We start from the raw sequence: 12,945 nt of genomic DNA, 5'->3' as shown, positions 1-12,945 counted from the left end.
TGTTATTTTGGGTGGTATTCCCTAGTTTAACACTTTCCATGTGTTTAATGTAAACTTGTAAACTTTTATGGTGTCATTTTGTTCTGAATGTTCCTCTTTTTTCTTTTGAAGAAATCCACCCAAGAATACTTTGTTTTAAAGGATGCGTTTAACACTTTAAAATACATTGCATCTAGTAATATATTTGGCCTCTACCATTACATTTAGTGTTTTGTGATATACCTTTCTCTTTTATTCTCTTCCTGTTTTTTATCAAAGTGCATGAACTTAAAAAAATTATTGTGTAGAGAGACAGGCCCTAAAGGTGCAGTGATGAGAGAATTGGAAAGCAGGGGGCTAAGACTCTCCAGGAGCCAAAGCATCGGTCCTTTGGCTGAAATCTCTTATTTTCGCAAATTGTCTGACAGCAGCAAGCACGTACAACATAGTATTTGGCATCTCCACAGGTCATGAACCTGCAGTGCATGAGTAACTCTGGCACTAGACAAAACATTCTTATCCCCAGGCCTGGCGCCTGTACAATATCCTTCTGGAGAGAACGAGCAGTCCAGGCAGCAGTCCCATTCATTGATTAATCCAATCATCCCTAACTGCAAATTTTATTAAATACTCATGTCTCCTAATTCTCTTGGTCTCATTATGGACCTTTTCTTGCATCACTTGTCCATCTTTCTGCTTTTGCTGCCACACTCTTTTAATTACCGTAGATTTATCACCTGTTTGAATATAGAGTAACTTTTCCTTCATGACACTAGTAGAATTTTTTCAGCCATTCTCCTATGCTGATTCTTTCAGCTAAAGTTTAGAATAATCTTGTCATTTTAAAAATATGATTTTTTTTGGTGTTTTTTGAGTGTTTTGATGAGTGTGTACCCTTTATATGGAACTGAACTCTTAAAGAGCACATATAAATCCTCCTAATCAAATCTGCTGTGACTTTTATTACCATTTGATAGTTTTCTTCAGACATAGAGTTGATTTCTAGGAATTTTGGTTGTTATAGTTGATTTGGAAATAGGATTTTTGTCTTAATTATCCAAGTGATTTGTCATTTGTATACATTGGTATGTAGCTAAATATAGTATAACATACTTTTTTCTAATTGTTTCACAGCTCAGTATTAAAATTTTCCAGTTGTCTGCTTACCTCATCTGTAAAGGATGATTTCTGATTTCTATTGGTTAATTCTTAAAAAACATTGTGAGATGAAATTGAATAGCAGGTAGACTTACTTTGCTTCCAAATTTAATAGGGATATTTAATAGAAATATTTAATATTTTGCATTTTGTTTTTATCTTGAACTGTATTAAGAGACTGTATTAGTTATGACAATATAAATAGCAAAAATCTCACTAAAATTCTCATGAAAAATGAGGAAAAGCTATCCTCTCACATAATACATCGAAAGGCAGAGTTCTACAGTGAATTTGGTGACTTGACTCTGTCATCAAGTGTACATGTATAGTCTGTTCTGTCATCTTCAATTTATTGGGATGTCACGCCTGATGATAGCAAGATGGCTATTCTAATTTTGCTTTTCACATAAAGGCTCAAGTACCTCTGGTAATAAGAAAGAGTGGGTTTATTCTCCCATATAAATTTTTAGTTAATGAGGAAAAATCTTTCCCTAAATCTACACTGGATTATGTATCATAAAGGATATTGTTACATGTTCACATACAAACTCACTCACGACAAAGGAAAAGCAACCACTCTGATAGATATGAAACTAATCATGATTTACTCTCTGAAACTAGGGAGTGTGTGGTCACATTCCCTGAGCAACTACAAGGGTGAAGAACTGAACCAAATTAGTGTTAAACCTATTGCAGACAAAAGGGCATGGGGTAAGAATGACTGTGGATGGGCAGTGGTGTTGGCCATAGGGCATTCTCACTTCTCTTGTAAGGTAGAGTTCATCAGTGGTCATTGTTTTTTTTCTAAATGCCTTTAGACCACAAACAAGCTTTTTTCTCCATTGGAGAAAATACCATTTTTCTCCATTGCCTTTTGATAGGAAAAAGGTTTTCTAAAACTGATCTTTTACATTTCTTGAATGAATCTAATTCGGTGATTAAAGGTAACTTTAAAAGGTTATGTCTGGATTAGATTGGCAAATTGGTGTATAAAATATTTATGACAGTATCAGCATCATGGCAGTTTAGACAGCCATCGTTTTTGAAAACTCTGAACAAAAATTTGGCATCTGTCCATGGACTTTGAGGAAGCTGTGGGATTCAGCACCAAACACCCAAGGACCAGGAGGATTCTTGACTACTGGAACATTTTGACATTTGGATAATAGACAGACCTTGGTGCTAGATGTTGACTCTGCAGTGGCCTATAAGCCAGTTCCAGGCACTGTTGTCTGCAGATGCCCCTGGAAAACCTCACCTTAAAACAATCACCCATGGACAAGAGAGCCTTGTAGAGTTTGTTTCCAGAGAAGGTCCAGTACCTCATGAAAGTAAAAGACAGGAGTTGGGTGCAGTGGAGTTAGAGGAATAGTCAGACTTGGCCCACACCCCTCCCCCAATGCAGCACAGCATAGGGCCAAAAGAGATCTTCTTCTGCCCATGATTTCTCCCACAGGGGAAAGAAGTATGTAAGTTGAATACCCAGCTTCCCCATCTGTACAGGTTTATGCTAAAGGGAGTCATGCCTCTCGCCTTGCATCCAGAGTACTCTAGCATGAGCTATGTGACTGGGGGGAAGGAAGGGGTTGGGACAGTGGCAGATGGGTATCCTCAGAAGGCATTATGATCCTACCAGCTGCATTCCAGACTTGTCCAAGAAGTTGCCAATGAGCCTTACCATGTGCTTTACCACCATTCTGTTACTGTTTCCCTGTGCATAGTCCCAAGGGCAGTGGTGAGAGTCAGCTTTGTCATGGGACTGTTGAGCATACACAGAAAGCCTGCCTGAATCTGGGCCAGGGTAAGAATGCAAACAACTTGGGCTTCAGACCATCTTTTGGAAAACAAAAGAGAGGCTCTATTGGCTTATGGATTGTGCATTTTCGCCTCCATGGAAGGCATGGAGGCTTAATAATTCTGCCCCACAAAGAAGTGGGAAGTGTGGAGTACATGTACTCATAGAAGATCTGAGATAGCCTCAGAATCCTGGTAAGGCTGATGGAAAGTATCTCTCTTCCAAAAGCAGTTAGTAAAAACTAAAGGAAGCGACTGTTTGAAATGCACAGACGGCAGCACAACTTGGAGGAATGAAAATTGAAAGGAATATGGTATCACCACAAGAATATGATTATCCCCAGCAACTGAACCCCAGGACATCAAGATGGGTAATGTATCTGATGAATTGAAAATAGCTGTTCTACATAAACTCAATAGACTGCCTGAAAATACAGAAAGCTAATTGAACAAAATTAGGAAAACAATCTATAAATGAAATTAAATTTTACTAAGACCTAGAAATGATGAGAAAAGTGCCAAATTCTAGAGACAGAGCTGCTGATAAATCCAAGACCTGAGCAGCCCTTGTTCAGCCCTCCCTCTGTGTTGCCTAGAAGGGTTTTCAAGGACAGCATGAGCTAGGCCTGCCCAGTCTGTGGTGTTATCCATGAAATGCAGAACTACACAGAAACTGAAGATGACACCCCACAGGACCGTAAACACTAGAGGATGGGAAACAGTTACTCCTTAGTCAGGCTTTTTCAGTAATTTGCCAAAAAAAGAGCAGAGGAGGAAAAACGATCAACTGCCATGATTCAGGTGCTTAATTCCACTTTTTGAGCAACTTGTATGAAACAGAAATATAGAAAAGCATACAGTCGACACCCAGTATTTCCGTATCAGGGAGGCTGAGTGTGGAGCTACAGAAACTAAGGGGGCATGGCACAAATTGTATTAGGATACTTTTTTTTGTTATTGTTGTTAGTTTTTTGGTTGTGTGTGTGTGTGTGTGTGTGTGTGTGTTTTAGGGTGTATTAGTTTCCTAGGGCTCCCATTTTAAATAACTGCAAGCTTGATGATGGGAAACATGAAGAATTGATTCTTACTGTTCCGGAGGTCCAAAGTCTGAAATTCAGGTGTTGGCAGGACATGCTGCCTCTGAAGGATCCTCTGAAGGATGTAGGGCAGAGTGTTTCCTTGCATCTTCCTGCTTGTGGTGGCGCTTGGCAATCCAAGACTTGTGTCAGCTTGACTCCAATCTCTGCTTGTATTGTCACATGGCATCTCTGTGTGTCCTTTACTGTCTTTTATAAGGATGCTCTTGTTGGATTGGACTACCCTAATTTAGTATGATTTCATCTGTATCCTTACCATTACGTCTACAAAGATTCTATTTGCAAATAACATCCCATTCTGAGGTTACAGGTGGACATGAATTTTGAGCAGACACTATTAAGCCCACCACAAAGGAAAAGCTAAGAGAAATTGAGTCCAGTATTCCTTAAATTGATTTTATTTTTTTCAAAACATGGCTAGTTTCTCTGCTTCAAGTCTCTGAAACCAGAAGTTAAAAGAGTTTGCTGAGCTGAGCACTTACCAGATGTTGCAGGGAGATTCCATTTCCATGCTTACTGGGGTTGTTGGCAGAAATCACTGGCTCTGGTTGGTCGAATGAAGTCCCATTTTCTTGCTGGTTGTTGGCTATGAGTCCTTTTTAGTTTCTAGAGGCTACTTGTGTTCCTTTGCTTCTGGTCCTCTCCCTGCATCTTCAAAGCTAGCAGTGGTTGACCATGCCCTTCTCATGCTCCAAATTGCTCTTCTGGGTTCCTCTTGTGTCCGAACTATCCAAATTTCCTATCTGCCCCATGTTTCTGCCATCATTCAATGCACCTCTGACTCCAGTCAAAGAATGTTCTCTGCTTTTAAAGCTCCTGTAATTAGATTGGAACCACCTAGACCATTTAGGAGAGTCTCTCTATTTTAGGGTCTCTAACCTTGATTACAATAGCAAATTTTTCTTGAATTGTGATGTACCTATTCAAAGTGTCTGGGGGATTAGAGTATGAACATCTTTTGGGGGAGTAGAGGGCATCATTAGCCCACAATAACCAGTTAAAATAGTTTTGTGGTTTTTATAATTATACATATTTTTAAACTTCATTCTCGTAACTAGACTTTTGTCCATGGAGTCCCCTGATTTAGTCTCACTGAAATCACTTCCAGAATATTGATAATACTTTACTTTTTCATTTTATGACCATCTTCCTTCCCCTGCACCAGTAGGCCCTTCATGGATATTTGTGACTGAGAGCCCAAAGGAGAATATTAGTAACCCTCACTCAGCTCTCAGGGGTGCTTTGAAGATTCATATGCTATAAAAATTCTAAAGGAAATTTTTAATGAGAGCGCATATGTGAATTTATGAGATTGGGGATCAGGTACATTCTTTAGCTAAGTTACTAGATTTTTTCCCCCCAAGACTATAGGACTAGTCATTTTCTTGCCTGAGAAAATCCCATAGTATAAAATTTTGATTCAGTCTGTTTTTCTGTGTATTGAAAAAATTGAATGAAAATACTGAATACTATTTTGACTTGAAAGAATTACTTTTAAGTAAAAATGGAAAAAATTCAAACACGAACAGTATAGATTTGGGGATTGTCTTAGCTTGTTTTCAATGGCTGTGTCCACTATTTGCACGAGGCATCGCTTAGATGGTAGGATCATCAGATTTGACCGGGTTCACCTGCAATTAGTAAAATGTACAAGTATACTTGGTCCTTAGTTCAAGGCTTTAATTTTGGATTTTATTATGTTTACTTCAAAGCTTACTAAAAGCAAATTTGTCCATTTAAACCCATTATAACACCCAACTTCTAAAAATAAAAGTTGGATATGCATACAGTAGGAATCATTGCTGCAGTTTTAAAACCAGATTTGGAATTTAATTTTTATTGGTGGGACAGAGATTTAAAAATTAGTATTAGGAGCTGGAACATTGCTGTAATGTAACTCCATTTTTATTTGCCACCCGCCCCCCACTGCCCAATGGTTTAACAAAATCTACCAAATGCATGGAAATGGACAGTGTGTCAAGTTTCATGTCTGGCTTTTAGAGAGAACCTTCATTTCCCTTGTGTCCCGTGTCCAGAAAGAAAGACTTGTATTGGAATAACACTATGGCTCACTCTAGCGGCAGGAGAGGGACCCACCTGACTGGTGAGAAGAAATGAATTTAGAGTCTTGTGCTCTTCTTACTTTTCTTGAGAACTGATCTTCCTGATCCTTCATGTAGGAAACTCACAGAGAAAAGCTGGGAAGGATGGTGGCTTTTGATTTGTGAAAGTGACAGGGTGGGTGGACCCATGGGATTTTAGAGGAGATCATTAGTACATGCATTTGCCTATAGGTGTAAAGACCCTTTCTCCCAACAGATTTATTAATAATGTAACTGACTTTTGGACCTCTATCTTCTCTAGCTATCAAGTTTCATTTCTTGTTCCAACCAAGGAGAAAAGAGGAGGTCTGTTACTGGTTTTATAAGGACCCAAGAGCGGGCATGGTCAGATGTATCAAAGAAAAAAGCAAGAGCTCAGGGACTTGACAAGGACTTGACAGGGATTTGGGATTATGAACCACTCAGGAATTCTGAGAGACTGTCAGGGAGGATTTTGGAAATTGAAACATATGGAAGTGAGGGTTTGAGGCAAATTTCAATCAGAACTTGGTCAAATTGTTTAAAATTTAGCCAATCCAGTTTAATTAACTAAAAAATAGAAATAATACCAGCAACCACAAAAACTAAACACACACACACACACACACACACACAGCTTAGGAAAGTGATAGCAATCTACTCTGGTTATGTGGATTACTTTAATGACTATTAGCAGATCAGAGGGGCTGTCATCAACAGCTAAATTGCACAAAAATCTAAAAAGTAGAGAAATATTACTGGACATTTAATGGTTGTATGGGCAAGCACTGAGTGCAGCTCTGAGCTCTTCTGGCAAAATGGCAAACTGGCCAGCACTGGGTTATATAGTTATTGCCAAAAAAAAACAAAAACAAAAAACAAAAAAAAACCAAGCACATGTTTTCTAGAGCTAGTGTTTGGTTTCTTCAGCACAGGGGACCCATTTTTTACTCTGGCCACAAAGCTTGGTCAGACTGTTTCTGGTGAGTAGCTCAGGGAGATGGGGGTGATCCCAAAGACCTGGCAGAAGTAGTCCGTGCATTATTTTGAAGGATACCTTTGAATACTCCAGTTAAGGAGGTGAATGAAAGGCAGAGTTACTGAAAAAAAGTGCATGTGTGTCAAGCTGGAACAGGAGATTATAGACAGTAAAAAGGCAATAAGGTAGGTAGCTAGAGACTGTGGGGAAAGAGTAAGATTTCCATCAGGTAAGGAACAAAATGTAAACACTTTGCAGGAGGTGGGATGTTTCCCCTATGCAAGACTTAAAGTATATGCCAGAATGGCAACAATCCTGGAAGACACAACATGGTCTTTCTGAAGAAGAAAATCTTTATCTAGGTTCTGTGTCTCTTGCTAAATAAAGCATTCATTCATTCCCCACTAAGTATTCACTGCTAGATAGTGTGGGGATATTGGTGAAGCAGAATACAAGTATATTGGGCAGCTCCTGGATGTCTCCGTCTGTGGAGCATGCAACTCTTGATCTCAGTGTCATGAGTTCAGGCCCCCATGTTGGATGTGGGCTTACTTTGAAAAAAAAAAAAAAGTGGTCAGGGGTGCGTGGGTGGCTCATTTCGTTAAGCTTCTGACTTCAGCTCAGGTTGTGATCTTGTGGTTCATGGGTTTGAGCCCCACGTCAGGGTCTGTGCTGACAGCTCAGAGCCTGGATCCTGCTTCAGATTCTTTGTCTCCCTCTCTCTGCCCCTCCCCTGCTCACACTCTGTCTCTTTCTCTCAAAAAAGTCAGAATACAAGTGAATTAACTTTAAAGTAGTTTAGTTTAGTTCCACATTTTGTGAATGTTACAAAACCAACTAGGTTTTGTGGGGACATTAAATAAAAAACCTGTTTCCAATCTCCTTGGAGACAAAAGCACCATGGACAATCAAGTCCCCTTGATTTAGCCACATCTAAGGTGAAATTTTGTTTTTGTAACATTTGAGAGGAAGAGCACTTAATCCTCAAATTAAAAACTATTAGTATATGTTTGTATAATACTACATAATATATATTGCATATATAATTATAATACATGCCATATATAAATATATGTACATACACATGCATGCTCACATTCACACACACACACAATAATGAGTGCGAATGCCACAATGAAAACTGTTCCTGGAAACTGCATTCCCTGTGCTATGATGCTTCTATGCTGCTGCTCTCATCTTTGGATCATAATCCTAAAATATGCCCATTTGAAATAGTCTACAGAACTCATACAGACTTAAAATAATCTGCAGAAGCTGAATATGAACTGAATACCATGAAAAGTGTTGGGGGTTATCTCTACCTCTGTTGTTCATTTTCATGAAGAACTTCTCCTCCTCTGTGAGGTGTGAACAGTGACTTTTGGCTCCCACTTGTTCCTCCCCTTGGGAGGAATGGCTGGTACTGGATAGATCATGCAAGCCAGGAAGTAGGGCCATTCTACTGTAATGTGGGCAAGATGAGCCATACCTCTTGCTTTGTCAGTCCTGCGTTTACCTGGGACAGTGTGTGTTCTTCTTGTTGGTTGAGATGGCCTCATTTCTGGTTGGTCATCTCTGTTCTCCTTGTTTTTTCCCTCACTTTGCATTGGGTGGAGACTTCTACATCCTTTGCATTACAAGGCTAAGTTTATGGAGGGGAGGAGGCCCCACTGTGTTGTTCAGTTTAGCTTGTTAGTAGCCAATACCTCTAAATGTGTTTTGACCCACCCACTTGGTTCCTTGGGTTTATCTGCTCTTGGTTAGCATCTAGATGGAAGGAAGGAATGATGGATTAATGTGTGTTCCCTGAACCTCCAACAAAAATTACAAACTTGTAACCTTTATTCTGCCCATGCTCTCTGTGAAATTTTGGACAAGTTACTTCCATCGGCAATGTTCATTTACTGAAAAAACGGCACAATGTAGATGAAAATGGTCATCCCAGATAGCAGCTCTTAGGTGTTCATAAATCTTGGCCTCCCTCTAGTTTATGTTCCCTTCAGCTCTTTCATGGTGGATCCACCCATCTAGCCTTTTGCTGAGGGGGCTCGGTTTTTCAGATTTCTCCTTGTATTTATGAATAAGTAGCTGGAAAAAGAGAAATATTTCAGGCCTGTTTGTACTGCCAGGTACATAAGAGGCAAAATAATCCGAGAAACCAGTAACAGCCCTAAATTACTTCTAAAAAATAAAATTGCCCTCAATTCCAAGTTTCTGACATCTTAAAACGTTTTATTATTTTTATCCCCAAGTTTCCTAGGGTAATTCAGTGCTTAAATTCTCACAGTAGATGAATATGATGATATGTTGGTAAAAATCTTCCCTCAGTTCGAACTGGAAAGTCACTGAAAGCTGATGTAATAACTGATTTCTTGTAAGCATTGAATCTTTTTGCTCTTTATCTAGCAATGAATAGTTCAGAAGTAATTTCTTTGCAATAAAAATACTATCATTTTCTGTGCAACCACAACTACATTGTTGTTCTAACTTGAGAATTGAAAACATTCTTTTGAGAACCAGAGACTAATTTGACAGAGGGAGGGCTAGGATGAAGTTTGGTTTCTCAACAAAGAAAGAAAACATCATAGTGATCTCACATGGCTTTTCTTGAGAATGGTCTTCTCAGGGTAAGCCTTCTTTGAAAGATTCCATATTGACCTATCAATGTATGTAAACCTTTCCAATTTTCCAATCCTATTGAAGTGCTTGTTTTGGGAGGCAGCTGGGTGGCTCAGTTTAAGTGTCTGACTCTTGATTTCAGCTCAGGTCATGAGCCCAGGGTTATGATATGGAGCCCTGGCTCAGGCTGTACACTGGCAGCAGGGAGCCTGCTTGGGATTCTCTGTCTCTCCTCCTCTGTCTTTTTCCCCTGCTTGCATGTGTTCTCTCTCTCTCAAATTAAAAAAAAACACAACTTTTTCTTACATGAAACTTTGATTCCAGGCCAACTGATCATCAGCTGAACTCCTTTTGAATCTCAAGTCAGTTGCACAAAGAATGGACTAGCAGATAATGTACTTCTAGAGTCCGATCTGTATTCAAATCTTGGCTTTCAATTTATTAGTTGTGGGTCTTGGGGGGAAATGAACTCTTATGATTGTTTCTTCAAGTAGAAAATAGGGATAATAAAAATTATTTTGGGAAAAAAACCCTTATTCACTGTAGGAATTAAATAATAGTATATTTGAAGTACCTAGAAGGGTTAATGATCAAAAAGGATTGACACATTTCATTCATTCATTCATTCATTCATTCATTCCATAAATACTTGCCAGATAACTATGTACTACGTATTGTATGAAGAATTAGTGACACAGACTTAGAATAGAAAAGTCCTTTCCTTCAGAGCTTAACTCTTAGTGAAAGCTAAATTAGTAAACAAGAAAATTAAAGCATACTAGGATCTAGGTTAGATCAATGATGTATTAGAGATTTACAACCTAGGATCTGTATGACAGATGGATACATAGGATACTAGGAAGCGTCTTGGAGGAGTACCTCAGCCAATATGGGAAGGAGACAGAAAGGAAGAAAGAAGAAGGTCTTTGTGTGTCGAGAACACTGCTGTACACAAAATAATAAAGGAGGCTGTCCTATTCAGAAAGAACTGCATGAATTTTAGCCCAGCTGGAGCATGGGGAAATTGGCAGTAAGTGAGATTGGAGAGGTAGGGAGGAGACAGTTCCTGAAAGAGCTTAAAAGTCACATATGGTCTTTGAGTTTTATATTAATGAGAAATATTGATGCATGTGAAACACGTTTAAAATCCATTTTAAAATCGTGAGTATTAGACTGGTAAAGCATTGATTAAAATGGAATAAAAGGGCAGGTAAGGAGATTAAGTTGTTGGGGTCAAGGTTTAAATGATGAGAGTCTGATTTAAGATACTAATATTGGGAACAGAGAGAAGATCAAAGAGTCCAGAAAGAATAAAGTATTGGTGAGGAATGAGTGACGGGTAATACATATTAATGTTACTAGGTGGTATAAATCAAACTACCAGAGGCAAGCATTATTAATTCTCCTCAATCCCATAACTTCCTCTTGCTTTAATTCTGGATGCATCTTGGGTTAATTCTGAACTACTTGTAGTATTCCTAAAGGGAGACAACATGCTAGTAAGAGTGATTCAAATAGTCATTGTACTTGGGAGTTCTTAGTGCAAATTAATTCTTATTCTGGCTTAACGTGGTCCACTGGGACATTGCTCATGAGAAACTTAGTCTTTCTTGGTATGCTGAAAGGAACAGGCCTTGTGTTACTAAGATGGACCAGGACTGAGATGAACCCACCAAACTTGTGCTATTCTGAGAGGCGAGATGTCCCTGGAAGAGACTCCTACTGTCATTATTCGCCTAGTGAGGTGTTGGAAACATTTCAAAAGGTACAAGTCCAGTTTTAGGGATGCTGAGTTCAAGTTGCAGGAGGAGCTGCTTAATAAAAAACCATGTCCCCCCCCCCCCCCCCCCCCCCCCAAACCTTGACACCTTAACTCAGGAGAAATGTATTTCTTTTTTTTTTTTTATTTTTTATTTTTTATTTTATTTTTTTTTTAATTTTTTATTTTTTTATATATGAAATTTACTGTCAAATTGGTTTCCATACAACACCCAGTGCTCATCCCAAAAGGTGCCCTCCTCAATACCCATCACCCACCCTGCCCTCCCTCCCACCCCCCATCAACCCTCAATTTGTTCTCAGTTTTTAACAGTCTCTTATGCTTTGGCTCTCTCCCACTCTAACCTCTTTTTTTTTTTTTTTTTCCTTCCCCTCCCCCATGGGTTTCTGTTATGTTTCTCAGGATCCACATAAGAGTGAAACCATATGGTATCTGTCTTTCTCTGTATGGCTTATTTCACTTAGCATCACACTCTCCAGTTCCATCCATGTTGCTACAAAAGGCCATATTTCATTTTTTCTCATTGCCACGTAGTATTCCATTGTGTATATAAACCACAATTTCTTTATCCATTCATCAGTTGATGGACATTTAGGCTCTTTCCATAATTTGGCTATTGTTGAGAGTGCCGCTATAAACATTGGGGTACAGGTGCCCCTATGCATCAGTACTCCTGTATCCCTTGGATAAATTCCTAGCAGTGCTATTGCTGGGTCATAGGGTAGGTCTATTTTTAATTTTCTGAGGAACCTCCACACTGCTTTCCAGAGCGGCTGCACCAATTTGCATTCCCACCAACAGGAGAAATGTATTTCTTGCTCTTGTAAAGACCAATGCAGATATTTCTGGTCACCAGGCAGCCTTCCTCACGGTCGTTCAAGGATACTGGCTTCTTCTGTTTAGATACCACACTACCTCTTAGATTATCTGCATCAACCAGCAGATGGGAGGAGAGAAGGAATGGAAGAACCCCTGGAAGGTGTTGAATGGGCCAGTCCTGAAGGTGGCTTATGTCACTTGTACTACATTGCATTGAGAGAATTCACCCCCGATGCTCTCTGAAACTGTATGGAAGCCGGGAAAGGAAGTTGAGCAGTGTATCAACGGGTCTGGGGGTAGTCTTACAGCTGAATCTGCCAATAGGGGTTTATGGTTCAGAAACGAGATCTGGACAAAGGGTGTAGAATTAAGAATCAGATAGAACAGGCAATTGAGGCTATAAAGTATATGAGAATTTATAAAGAGTAGATAGAGTGCAAAAACAGGACATGGGACTCAGTAATATTGAGTTTTCTCAGTAAATATTTAAGTGATACGTGAACAAGGAGAAAGATACGTAGAAACAAAATGGTTTAAAAGTATTAAAATGTAATTACTGATTATATGTTAAGTATATGACAGTGTGCAGTCAATGATCATTTTACATAGCCCTTGTAACCTGATGAGGAAACCTCTTCA

Source organism: Panthera uncia, chromosome D1, assembly GCF_023721935.1.
Source record: "Panthera uncia isolate 11264 chromosome D1, Puncia_PCG_1.0, whole genome shotgun sequence".
Taxonomy (NCBI): Eukaryota; Metazoa; Chordata; class Mammalia; order Carnivora; family Felidae; genus Panthera; species Panthera uncia.
The sequence above is the reverse complement of the archived record's forward strand: the minus strand, read 5'-3'. Positions refer to the sequence as shown.